Here is a 13,538-nt window from a genome sequence, read left to right as displayed (position 1 = left end):
TTTGGAGCGAGCCTTCACCGCTGCGGTGATGGTCTGCTGCGACGAGGTTCCCGAGGAGGAGGCCGCCGATGAGGAGGAGATTCCGAGACGGGCCCACCTCGGACGAGGGGGTCGTCACCGAGGAGCTCCGCGTGGCCGAGATTGGGAGAGTAGGCACCTTGTGTGGGCTGCAGAGGGTCATTTGTCCTACAGGACGGTGAAGAGCTTGGTAAATAGGAATTCACCACTCATTACCTACCCCTTTCTTCTTTTGTTCAATTTTACTTTCAAATTTACTCAAAACTAAAGATAGCTTTGTTTCGAATCATAATAGGAGGCTGGGAACATCCGGTCGTTCTCGGGGTATACGACGGCGATGGAGCACTACGAGCGGTTGTCGGCGGAGGAGAGAGCCATGATCGAGCGTGGAGCGTTGGGTCCTCTGGTTCAGGTCTGGAGGGATATCGTGAAGAGGAAGTTGCGGGCCAACCTTAGCCTGGTTCGCGCTTTCTTGGATCGATTTTGGGATACGACTTCCACGTTTCACCTGCCTTTTGGTGAGGTGGGAGTCACCTTGGAGGACTACGGCATGATTTCTGGTCTGCCGTGCGGGACTGAGGAGATGGTGTGGCCGGAGACTGGCATGAGGGCGGATTCGGCCGAGGCGAGGAGGTTGATCGGCTGGAACCCGTCGCCGAAGGCTGTTGCGGTGCGGGTTTGGTACCCGCAAGACCTATGTTCGAGATTACTTTGCAGGGAAGACCCCGGCATCGGTGGTGATCGATGGGAGGGAGACTCCTCCTCCTCCTTGTCAGGTGAAGAGCAGAGGGCTCGTCTTTGGCTTTGGTGGTTCTTGTCTTCGATTTACCTCGGAGACAAGGGTGAGAGGTCATTCGACGAAGCTTCTCCCCTTTCTTTCGACTTGAGTTCCCTAGGGCGTTGGGACTGGTCATCGCTGGTTTTGCGGTCCTCATCCGCTTTATGAGGGCCATGGTTCGTCCGGAGTTGATGGAGAAGGGGACTTCTCCTGGTGCCGTCGGACCTGGGCTACTGTTGGAGGTATGAACCTTCCTTTAGGCCAAAGCAAATTCTTTTCTTTGTTGAATCACGAAAGATCGTCATTGATTATTTATGCTTTGCAGGCGTGGGTGTACTCTTATTTTCCGGGCCTCGCGCCCAAGAGGACGGAGCCGCTGGAGAGGGCCTACCCCGTGGTGAGGGACTGGGTCATGTGCCGGACGAAGAGCAAGCGTTCTTCTCACAATGTCTACCGGCGGGACGTGAACGCTCTTCAGCCGAGCAGCGTGAGTATCCCATTTGTATGCACTTATTCTTCTCATACTTTTGTTTTAAATTGATCATAGGAATGACCTTTGCCTTCGTATTATCGCAGTGGGTGCCCAGACCTTGGGCGGAGTACGCTGGAGCGCCTCCTTTTGTCGCTGAGGTCCTTCGACCTAGGAGCTCGAGTCGGCTGCTGTTGTGGACGTCGATGGGTCCTGTGTGGTATCTGGGCGAGCGGTTAGCTCGTCAGTGCTTTCGGGGTGCGTTGACGGTTCCCGTCGATCCTCCTAGGACGATGTTTAGGGAGCCTACTGAGGCTGAGAGGGAGGCGGACTTGGCTGGTGCTAGTGACGACGACCTTCTTCTCCCTGACGAGGATTACTCGGCGTTCCTTTACGGGAGGTTGGCGTATTGGCCGGTAGTGGTGAGTATCTTTTGTTTCTTGTTGGATTTTGATTTTCGAGAATTGCGACGAAAGATCATCGATTAACGAGAGCCATTTGTCTTCGTAGGAGGTTGAGGCGGCGGGCATCGAGCCCCCAGAGTACCCCGAGACCCTCGAGTACACTGACGCCACTGGGAGGACGACGATCTCCGAGCTGCGTGACTTTGACGTGGCTGTGACGGATGCTAGCCTAGATGACTGGCAGCATCTGATTCGGAGGGTGAGTTCTTATTTTACGCAGTTTTCGTGTAAGAACACATTTGATTGAACTTGTTCAGTTTACTGAAAATTCTTTTGAAATGCAGGTCGCGCCATCTCGGTTTGTGGCACTATGGAGGGTGGCCAACCGGCTACGAGCTACGGCCATCGAGGCACTCGTCGGCGGTCGAGGTCGTCAGGTATGAACCTCATTTGTTTTTCCTTGATTTTGGGTTTTCAGTTTTGTTTGAATTGATTGACATGAGCCAATTTCTTGTTGTCCACAGGCCGATCGAGAGCTGGAGCGAGAGTTGACCCAGTCTCGGGAGGAGACGGCTCGTTTGTCGAGGGAGCTCGAGTTTCGGGATGCCGAGATCGCCGCTCTTATGGCGAGGGTTGCCGAGCTGGAGGGTGCCCAGCAGTAGTCTGCTTGGTTTTGATTTTGAACATTTTTGGATTTGTTTGGGGCGCAAGCCCCCAGTTTACATTTGGACTTGTTTGGGGCGAAGCCCCCAGTTGCACATTCGAACTTGTTTGGGGCGAAGCCCCCAGTTTGCTTTTATATTTGCCTTTTGTTGTATATATGACGGCCTGAGTGCCTTTTATTGCTGGGTTGCGTCATTTGTACCTGCAGGTTAGCTTTTGAACAAGTTTGGTAGACAACGGTTTACACCGTCATGCTGCCGAAATTTACATAGGCAAATCACGTAAAACATACATTTTTATATACACATAAGGCCTTTAATTAGTGCAAAATGAGACTCGAAAAGACGTGAAAATGCAAAAATTTTGCCGGAAATGACCGGACGGTAGGAAGGGTTACCCCCGAAAAAAAAAAAGAAAAAAGAAATCTATAAGTTAGAAAATGGAGAAAAAAAATAGAAATTAAGAAAATAGAAATGTTGAAATGAAAAAAGAATTAAAATGAAAATTAAATATAAAAGTGTGAGAAAAATGGCGGAAAATGTCGATGTCGCCTCGAAATGCGCGCTTGTGGATTAAGGAAACTTGAAGCATGGTAAATTTCTCGGATTTACCAAAATAAAATCCCGTAGGAATAGGAAATTATTTGCTCATAGAATTAGGAAAGATCCAAACGCGGAAATCACAGAAATAAGGCTGGGGAAGAGGCGCAGCATGAGCTGCGTCCCCTTGAAGAGGCGCGGCAGGTGCCGCGCCTGTTCCCAAGCAGGTCGGTTCTGACGGATTTTTGGAAACAGCAATTAGCATAAATAGAAGCGTCGACGAAGCTTTAAATCATATAATTCTTCCGTCTCGTCTTCGTCGATTCACACATAAAAACTCTCAATAAATTTTCAAGAGAAAATTATCATCATGAATACCCTAGAGATTCGCTTGAAGGAATGGACTAATGAGTTTTCGAACATTGAGAAACATGACATGGGTGCTTATAACCTTGGATCTTTGCTGAGTTTGAAACTCATTAAAGTTGTAAAACCGTTCTTGGACGCTTGCCTTGATTATTGGGACCCAAATTACCATGTTTTTGCGTTCCCAGGAGGTGATATTTGTCCTTTTCCGGAGGAAATTGCTGCTATTGGCGGGTGGGACCCCGAACATTTACCTGCCATCCCTTCTACTGCTCAGGGGTATAAGAGCAAGTTCAGAGATTTGCTTGGACTCACTAGACTTGAGGTAGATCGCCTTGTTACTCCGAAGGGCGTGAGGATGCTAGATTTTATAGACCGATTTATTAACAGGGCCGACCCTACTGTCTCTTATGTTGCTAGGAGGAGAGCATTTGGCTTCTGTTTGCTTCACGTTTATGTCTTTCAGGGACATGTTGATGAAGATTTGAGAGGTGATCCTCGTCTATTGGGCCTTATTGAGCAAATGGAGCTGCGCAGGAGCCCAGCTTGTCTATGTTTGGGGGAGATCATCCTGGGTTTGGACAATAGGAAATCCAACCGCGATCTTCCATTTTTGGGGAGTCCCGTTATCCTACAGGTAAAAGACACCCTTCTTTCTTTTTTTTTTTTTTTTTTTTTTTTTTTTTTTTTGGGTGTCTAATACCTGTTTTTGGTAGGTTTGGCTTATGGAACGGCTCCGATTGCTCGAGCCCCCAGTTCATGCACTTTCCTATCATGCCCGTATGATTTCGATGAGGACACGGCTGTACATGGTGGACTTTACCCGGGTCTGCGATTATTGGAAGAACAAGCTGAAGAATGATGATGGCCCGCTGATCAGATGGGTCGTTCCGTGGTGGCACCTCAAGTCTGTCACTGGAGTGTCTTCTTTGGATCCTACGAGGTCCGTGCGCATTCCTGGATTGGAGTTTATGGTGTGCATCTTTCCTGAGAGATTGATGAGGCAAGTCGGGTTGAAGCAGATGATCCCTAGGCTTGACACCGTTCCGCAGGTTGCTATGGCGCTTACTACAGAGAGTAGAAGAGAGTGGGCTATGAAGTGGGCCCAAAGAAACATGTGGTTCTTGAATTTCTCCTCCAATGCCTTGTGGGTGTCGGACTCTTATCTGATGTGGAGGAAGGCTTCAACTTCGGAAGAGCGCGAAAGACTGAGGAAGCGCGAGCCTGTTGACTACAAGGTGCGCGAGGGAGAGAAAGAGAAGGAGAAGCATCTGACTGAAGGAGAAGAAGAAGCCGGGTTTCAAGTCATTCATCCTTCGAAGAAATCAAAGACTACTCCTGTCACAGAGATGGTGGTTGGCAAGAATGGAAAAGTCAGGCCTCGAGAAAGACCGTTGGTGATTAGGTCTGAAGTGGTGCAAGAGCGCCCGGCTCGAGGTCGTGACAAGAAATATGACAAGAACGACAAGGGCAAGGGAAAGATGGAGGAATAGCCCAAGTCTTATTTATTATTTGATTATTATTATTATTGTTGTAATAAGAAAGGAGGGATTTTTAGAATCCTAGCCTAGTCTATTTTTATTATTTGCCGTATTATTATTATCAGAAATTGAATGAAATAAAAAGGTTAAGTGGTTATGAAACCGTTGTGATTTTCTTTAATTATTCTTGTCGAATTTCAAATGCAATGCAAATGTCCTTCTATTTACATTTTAAATATAATGGTGGGTTGAATCCCGTGAAGGATTGCCTACGTATTCACTTTAAAAAGCGAAATCAAACCCTTGCGCGTAGTTCGAGTAAATGTAAAAGAATAATTGTTCGAAGCAAGAGCTTTTAATGAACATAGAAAATAAGCATGAGCCTTTGCTTACTCGGGAGGTGCGAATTTAGTTTGTTTGATGATATGAGGATGACAAGTTTGCCAAGATGCACGAGCATAGTGACATTCAAATGGGCCAGGGGCCGTTTATTTAGTGCCACAAGAGCGACACGTAGGTTTACGCGAGGCGCGTTTTTGTCCCTATTCTAGGCATAGTATCGTTTCAGTTGGTCGAGATTTGTGGGGTTTGAGAACTCATTCCCGTCTAGGTCTGTGATTCTAACCGCGCCCCCTGGGAGTATTGATTTGACTAGATATGGTCCGGCCCGATTAGGTTTGAATTTTCCCCTTGGGTCGACAGTAAAAAGAGCTCGACCGATTTGAGAACTAAATCCCCTTCTTTGATGTTTCTTGGCCTAACCCTTTTGTTGAAAGCTCGTTTGATACGTGCTTGATATGTTTGGACATTATGTAAGGCACGAAGCCTACGTTCATCCAGGAGGATGAGTTCTTCGTATCTATCCCTCTTCCAATCGGCCTCCGGAATTTGGCTTTCGAGTAGGATGCGCAGGGATGGTATTTCTAGCTCGACTGGTTGTACGGCTTCCATGCCGTAAGTCAAATAGAAAGGAGTAGCCCCAGTGGGCGTCCTGACGGATGTTCGATACCCCCACAAAGCGAAGGGTATTTTGCTTGGCCAATCTCTATAATTGTCCGTCATTTTCTTGAGGATTGTGACGACATTCTTGTTAGCCGCCTCTACCGCGCCGTTAGTCTGTGGTCTGTAGGGCGAAGAGTGGTGATGCTTGATTTTGTATTTGGCTAGCAATTGTTCGGTTTTGGCTTGGAAGTGGGACCCATTATCACTGATGATCTCAAGTGGGCAACCATATCGACAGATGATGTTATTTTGTATGAATTTGGCTACATTTTTGGCCGTAAGAGCGGTGTAGGAAGCCGCTTCTACCCATTTGGTGAAGTAGTCAATTGCTACTAGGATGAAACAGTGACCTCCTGTTCCGGCTGGGGTTATTTTCCCAATTATGTCAATTCCCCATGCGGAGAATGGCCAAGGAGATGTCATCGTGTAGAGCAACGAAGGAGGGACATGTTGTACATTCCCGAAAATTTGGCAATTGTGGCAATGTCTTACATATTTGATGCAATCGGATTCCATTGTGGTCCAATAGTACCCTAGACGTGTGATTTTCTTTGCCATCATAGGTCCACTCATATGAGGACCGCATTCTCCGTCGTGGACTTCTTCCATCACCTTTCGTGCCTGTGAATGATCAAGGCAACGTAGGATTACACCAAGAGGTGTTCTTTTGTATAATTCTCCTTGCATGAGAACGTATTGTGAAGACAATAGGCGTATAGCTCGTTGTCCCCTCTTGTCCATATCTGGTGGATAGGTACCATTAAGCTTGAAGTTCAGGATTGCTTGGAACCAGGGCTCCTGTGCGATTTCTTCTTCATCGGTAATTTGATGGACATAAGCCGGCTCCGACCGTCGTTCGATACACAAAGGCATTTCCATCATGTAATCTGGCATGTTTATCAAAGATGCAAGTTTCGCAAGAGCGTCTGCAAATTGATTTTCTTCTCGAGGTAGGTGTAAGTAGGTTACGTGATCAAAGAATTGAGCGACTTGGTCTATCCTAGCCTGATAGGGTGCTAGGCTTTCACTTCGGATTTTCCAGGATCCCGTAACTTGGTTGATGATTAGTGACGAATCCCCATGCACTCGGAGGTTTTTGATGCCCAAGCTTACTGCCGCTTGTAGTCCAATTAGACAAGCCTCATACTCTGCGGCGTTGTTTGTCACCTCGAAGTCGAGTTTGACAAAGAATCGGTGTATGCTCACCTTCGGGAGAAATGAGCAACACTCCTATTCCAAATCCTCTTAGGTTTGATGCTCCATCAAAGTATAGGTCCCAGGAGTCTACATCTGTTTGAAGTATATCCTCGTCGGGAAATGACCAAGTGTCTATGGTTTGTGCGTCGTCGATGGGATTTTCTGCGAAGAATTCGGCGACGGCGCGACCCTTTATCACTTTCAGTGGTACATATTTGAGGTCAAATTCCAAGAGCATCATGGTCCATCTTGCCAGGCGTCCGTTGAGGACGGGTTTCTCGAAGAGGTATTTGACTGGATCCATTTTGGAGAATATCTTGACGGAGTAGCTAAGCATGTAGTGACGTAGCTTCTTTGTTGCCCACACAAGAGCGAGGCATGTCTCTTCGAGTTGTGAGTATTTGCACTCGTATTCCAAGAACTTCTTACTTAGATAGTAAATAGCTCTTTCTTCACTTCCTACGGTTTGAGCTAGCATAGCGCCCATGGCGGTTTCAGTTACCGTGAGATACAAACCAAGAGGTTGATCTTGTTGTGGTGGCATGAGCACTGGTGGTTTAGCCAATATCTCCTTGATTCGGTCGAACGCCTTTTGACAATCATCATCCCACATGGTGTGTTCTGTTTTCTTGAGTTTCTTGAAGATAGGCTCGCAAATCATCGTAAGTTTTGATATGAATCGACTTATGTATTGAACTTTTCCCAGGAATCCTCTGACTTCTTTTTCTGTTTGGGGTTGTGGCATTTCAATCAGAGCTTTGATTTTGGAAGGATCTATTTCTATACCTCGTTGGCTAACGACGTATCCTAGGAGTTTACCAGACGTTACCCCAAATGTGCATTTCTGAGGATTGAGTCTCATGTTGTACTTCCATAGCCTCGCGAAGAACTTGCGAAGGTTCGCAATATGTCCCTCTCTCTCCTTGGACTTGACTATCATATCATCTACATATACCTCAACTTCTTTGTGCATCATGTCGTGTAAGAGTGTAGTTGCGGTACGTTGGTATGTAGCTCCGGCGTTGATCAATCCGAACGGCATTACTGTATAGCAATAGGTTCCCCATTGGGTGACGAACGCGGTCTTATGCATATCTTCCATGGCCATCTTGATTTGGTTATAACCTGCATACCCATCCATGAAGGATAGTAATGCGTGGTCTGCAGTATTGTCCACCAATATGTCGATGTGAGGCAGAGGGAAGTCATCTTTTGGACTCGCTTTGTTCAAATCCCTAAAGTCAACACAAACTCGGATTCTCCCATCCTTTTTGGGTACGGGTACTATGTTAGCTACCCAGTCAGAATACTCGGAAACTCTGATGAACCCGGCTTTGAATTGCTTATCCACTTCTTCTTTAATCTTTAGAGCCCACTCTGTTCTCATTCGTCGAGCTTCGCTTCACGGGCTTGAAACCCGGCTTAATCGGAATTCTATGTTCGGCAATATCCCTGTCGATCCCTGGCATGTCTTTGTAGGACCAAGCGAAGACGTCTTTGAATTCATTTAGGAGGTCTATGAGGTCGGCCCGTTCGGTAGAGCTCAAGGTAGTCCCTATCCTAAGTTCTTTGGGTTCTAGTTCGGTTCCTACATTGATAGGTTCGGTGTCCTCAATTCGGTCCCCCTCCCTTTCCCCGTAATATTTCTTTGGCTACGTAGGGAGGTATTTCGGTCAAGTCTGGGTTTTGGTCATCCTCGGTATCATCATAAACAGAATTGCACTCAAGATAACACAAAGAGTAAGCAGAACCGATTTATTCATATTAAAATTTGAGTAAAGTTGAAACAAAGAAGCCAACCGACCCATGGTCGGTGGCGGTAAAGGAACAAAGAATTGGGGCATTTCCCGAACTACCGTGACTACTCGATGCTAGGCTAGGAGAAACGAAGGGAGTGGGGATGACAACAGGAGTAGACTCTCTAATGACTTCTCTAGACTCCGACTCTGACTCCGACTCCGACTCGAACTCGTCGTCTTCTGGTTCTCCTTTGAACATCTCTCCTTCTCCAGTAGTGAGCTTGAAGAGTCTTCCTTGATTGTTGGTCCATTTGATGGATTTTCTCCATCCTTTCTGCTGTTTTGTGTCGATTTATGTGATCAACGCGGTGGGGTTGAAGCGATCGTCCTGAAATATCATAGTAATGATCTCATCCTGCGCGGCCCTAATGAATCGGTCCTCTCCAAATAATAGGCTAACGGCTTGTTCGTCGAAGCAAGGTGCTTGACGGACGGTAGGAACCGTTTCTGGAGGAATGAAATAGCAATCGTGAAAGATCTCGATTCCGGCTAACTTCCTCTCAAGGTAATGCCAAGGTTCGGGAAACCCGTGAAAGAGTTCTGAACTTCCTTCTTGAACGAAGTACCCATTTAAGGTGGGGAGATATGGCCTCATTTGGACTCCTACATACTTGCGATTTTGAACTTGAGCGAGCATTTCGAGAACTTCTTCAGCTGTGGGTTTGTATCCTAGTCCAAGTGGTATTCTCGATGAGTTGCCTTTCTTGTATGGCGCGAAGGTATTCTTCCGAATCGGGTTCAAAGGCATTCCAGGGAAGTACCCCTGATTTTTGAGTATGTGGTTGACCACCAAGTTAGAGTAGGGATTATAGTATAAGGGTGCCAACTCACTTTCTATGACATTTACACTTTGGAAGCCCCCAAGTTCGTATATGGGATCCGTAAGGACTTAATTGTTTGATTGCTTCTCAATTATTGCCTTGATAGGCGACGAAGTGATCGTCACAACTTTGCCATTGAGTGGGATCTTGATCTTTTGGTGAAGGGTGGATGTTACCGCTTTGGAAGCATGAATCCAAGGCCTTCCCAGAAGTATGTTGAATGAAGCTTCGATGTCCACTATTTGGAAGTTGACCTTTCGCTCGATTGGTCCCGTGGCTATGGTTAGGCTAGCAAGTCCAACCACTTTTCGTCGTGTACCGTCGTATGCACGTACACCTTGATTGGTGGGAGTCCAATCCGACTCTTTCATGCCTAGTTTGTATGCCGTTTTGAGGGGTATGACGTTGACCGCGGAGCCATCATCTACCAAAGTCATTGGCACATTCTTCTTTAGACAAATGACGGTGATATATAGAGCAAGGTTGTGACTAGCGCCAAAAGGTGGCAAGTCTTCATCTGAGAAAGTAATAGGATTACTTAACCTCGGTGATTCTTGGAAGACCAAGTTGACTACATCCTCGGGAGTAGAGTTATGCGCTACATTCAGTTTGGCCAAAGCTTGCAGTAAAGCTTGGCGATGCGGGAATGAGCTTGCCACTAGTTGCCAGACTGAAAGATCAGCCTTGGTTTTCTGTAATTGCTTGAGCAAATGATCAGTGGGGTCATCTTCGTTGTCATTTGGTGTGATGACATTGGTTGGACCGTTTTGAGTGGTGCTTTGGTATGGACGACCCGAGCGAGTTAGGTGATCCACATCTTGGTCTTCGCCATTTTGGACTATTTCTTTGACTAAGGAGTTCTCGATGAGATACTCGTCCTCGTCGTCATCGGCCCAAACCTCATTGATTGCAGCTAGTTCCTTCATCCTCATGATGTCACTTTCTAGTTGTATGATTTGATTGACTAGCTTGTCGACCACGGCGACTATTTCTTGCATAGTGGCGTTTTGAGAGAAGGTCAATGGTACGCGTTCTTTAGGCGTTGCCTCGGGATCGCGTAAGTTTGTTACCATATTTTCTAGTTCCCATACTTGTCTATCTACACTCCTTGCCCATGCGATGAAGTCGGAAATGGTAGGGGAGATGGTAGAGTAGAGTCTTTCTTTCTCAATTGCATGAATTTCATTTTCGGTGGGAGAAATGAGATGTGAGCAATCTAAGGTAGATTCGTCACTTGTAATCACTAGAACTCCAAGAGGATTCTGAGTGTTGTTGGGTTTACCTCCTGGTGGGATTGGAAGTCGACCGTCTTCAATCATGTCCTGAAGCACGTGTTTCAACTTGTAGCATTTTTCTGTATCGTGCCCCTTGCCCCTATGGTATTCACAGTAGGAACTTTCATCCCAGAATTTGGACTTCCTTTCAGGTTCGGGAGTAGGCCCAATGGGTTGGAGTTTACCTTGCTTCATTAGTCTTTTTAGAGCGTTGGAGTATGTATCTCCAAGGTTTGTGAACTTCCTTGGTGGGCTAGTTTTCTTGGATGGCTCGAGAAGGTTAACTTCGTCGGTCTTGCTAGTAGAGCCGTATGAACGACTTGTGGACCCTTGGTATCCTCGACCTACCGTTTTGGACAAGAGTCCTTTACGTATGTCGTCTTCAATTCGTGTCCCTAGTACAGTTAAGTCTTTGAAAGTTTTGATGTTTTGATATCTCAGATGGTTGGCATATATGGGCTTGAGATTATCCACGAACTTTTCTACAAGAGTAGCCTCATCCGGGCGTTCAACTAGTTGGGTACTAGTCTTCCTCCACCTACTTAGGAAGTCGATGAATCCTTCTTTGTCATTTTGGGTAAGAACCTCTAGAGTGCGCATGTTGACTTGGATCTCGGCATTATCCGCGTATTGTTTCGAGAACTCGATGGCGGCGTCCTCCCAAGTAGCGACCTTTTTGTGATCTAAAGTGTAGAACCATTGCTTTGGGATGGTGTCAAGAGATGAAGGAAAGATCCTTAAGAACATCTCGGGTTTGATGCCTTTGATAGACATGTAGTCCTTGAAGGCGCGGATGTGGTTCAAAGGATTCTCTTGTCCTTTAAACTTAGGGATATCCGTCATGCTAAAGTTAGTGGGCAATTTGGAATTGACGGCTTCATACTTACGATTGTTCTCCCTGTAAATGTCATTCCCCTTAAGGTACATCAATTGCTCCTCTAGGTATTGGAGTCTTTTCTCAGCTGTAGTTGTCCCTTGGAGAGGATTCTCATCTTTAGACTCGTCATCAGAAAACTGTAGTACTTCTTTTTCAGGAGAAGGTAACTTTCCCTCTACATCAAAGATGCGGCCTTCGATAAGTTCGAGGCGGTCATAGGTTTGTTCTTGAGTGATTTGCATTTGGGCTATCGCGGCTAGGATTCGATCACTATTTTCTTGAATTTGCTGGAGGTTTGTTTCATCACTTGACCCAGGCATCTCGGAAACTGGATAAGAGATCGACGACGAATCAAAACACGATCGACCATTCTATCACACTTGCTAAAAGAGGAGAATTTTTGACTCGTGAAGTGGGTGTGTGCCACTTGTGTTGAGTGAGTTTTGAAAAAAAGACAAGGTCTTTGCAAATGTGTGTCCTAGCCAACTGTAGTGTAGTTGTAGGAGTGGACTCGAGGTGAGGTTTGAAATGGGCTTGTGGCCCGAATTTTGACACGACAAACGGACGGAGTTTTGACCGGATTTTGCGCTAATTAAAGGCCCCTTTTTCGAAATTCTTGATTGAAATTGGGTTTTGATTTTTTTGAAAATTTGTCATGATTTGTTTTGAAATGGTGATCACGTAAGGTTTACATACTTATACAAGCATTATAACGGGATGCTGAGTGCATTTAGAAGGGTTTTGGTTTAAAGGGTGGGTTGCCATACCGAACCATCAAACCCGAAGTCTGTGGAGAGGCTCGTGCCAAACAAGAGTAAGGCCGATTCCTAGTCCATTTCCTCAAGTAGTGAAGGCCCTTGATACAAACAAGAGTAAGCATCATGGTATGGATGACGTCAATCGCTATCCATCCTTAGGCCCAAATAAGAATTAGGACCGTTTAGACGGGACGATTGGTCGAAAGGGTTGGGTTGGGCCTAGGAAGGCCGAATTAAACGGTCTAGGAAGACCGAGTTATGAAAACCGACAATTGTCTTGTACAAACTTATTCCCTAACCTTGTTCAAGTTTCACCCTAGCTACACGTAAGTGTATATCCCAATGAGTCGCCAAACCGTGGACAGCGGGCCGCCCACGGGGCGCTTTGGCGAAGGGGCTCGAAAACAAGCGTTTGCATTTCGTAAGGAGTCGCCACCAATTTTTATGGGAAATTGGAACCGTTCGAATACCTCGTGTCATGTCAAGACACAAAGTAGTGACATGAACACTAAGCAATCGTTACCCTTAGCATTCTATGTCTAGAATGACTCTCGTGGATGCCAATGAACACGGGTGCTCACGGAGATCTGGAGTAAGGGGTGAGGGTACGTATTAGGAAGCTCTTTTGATCGAACACCTAATCCCGCCCGCCTCGATAGCGGCCTCTACTAATGATTAGGGAAGTTTATTCGTACTCGATATATTGTCGGCTATATGCATGCAATGCAACATCCATTAGATTAATCCTAGCATGTGAGAATTAGACTAAGTCGGTGAACAATTAAGTTAGCATACAATTGGGTCGAAGTAGGATTTAATGTTCATTTACATGTGAGAACATACAAATGATAAAAAACAATAAAGATAGAAAATTACAATAATGAAAATTACATTGATTACAATGGAATAGGCGATTTATGTCGAAAATACCTTTAAAACGGATAATTTGAGAAAAAGAAATAAAAGAATAAACGAACAGAAATTAGTGATAATACGAATATTAATGAATTAATACGTAAACTAATTAAACTATGTCAAGGCAGAAAAGGAGTTCAGAGACAGAACTCATCCTGAACAGCGCAGAAGAGCAAT

This window comes from Silene latifolia, chromosome 11 (assembly GCF_048544455.1).
Source record: "Silene latifolia isolate original U9 population chromosome 11, ASM4854445v1, whole genome shotgun sequence".
Lineage (NCBI taxonomy): Eukaryota > Viridiplantae > Streptophyta > Magnoliopsida > Caryophyllales > Caryophyllaceae > Silene > Silene latifolia.
Note: the sequence above shows the minus strand (reverse complement) of the source record.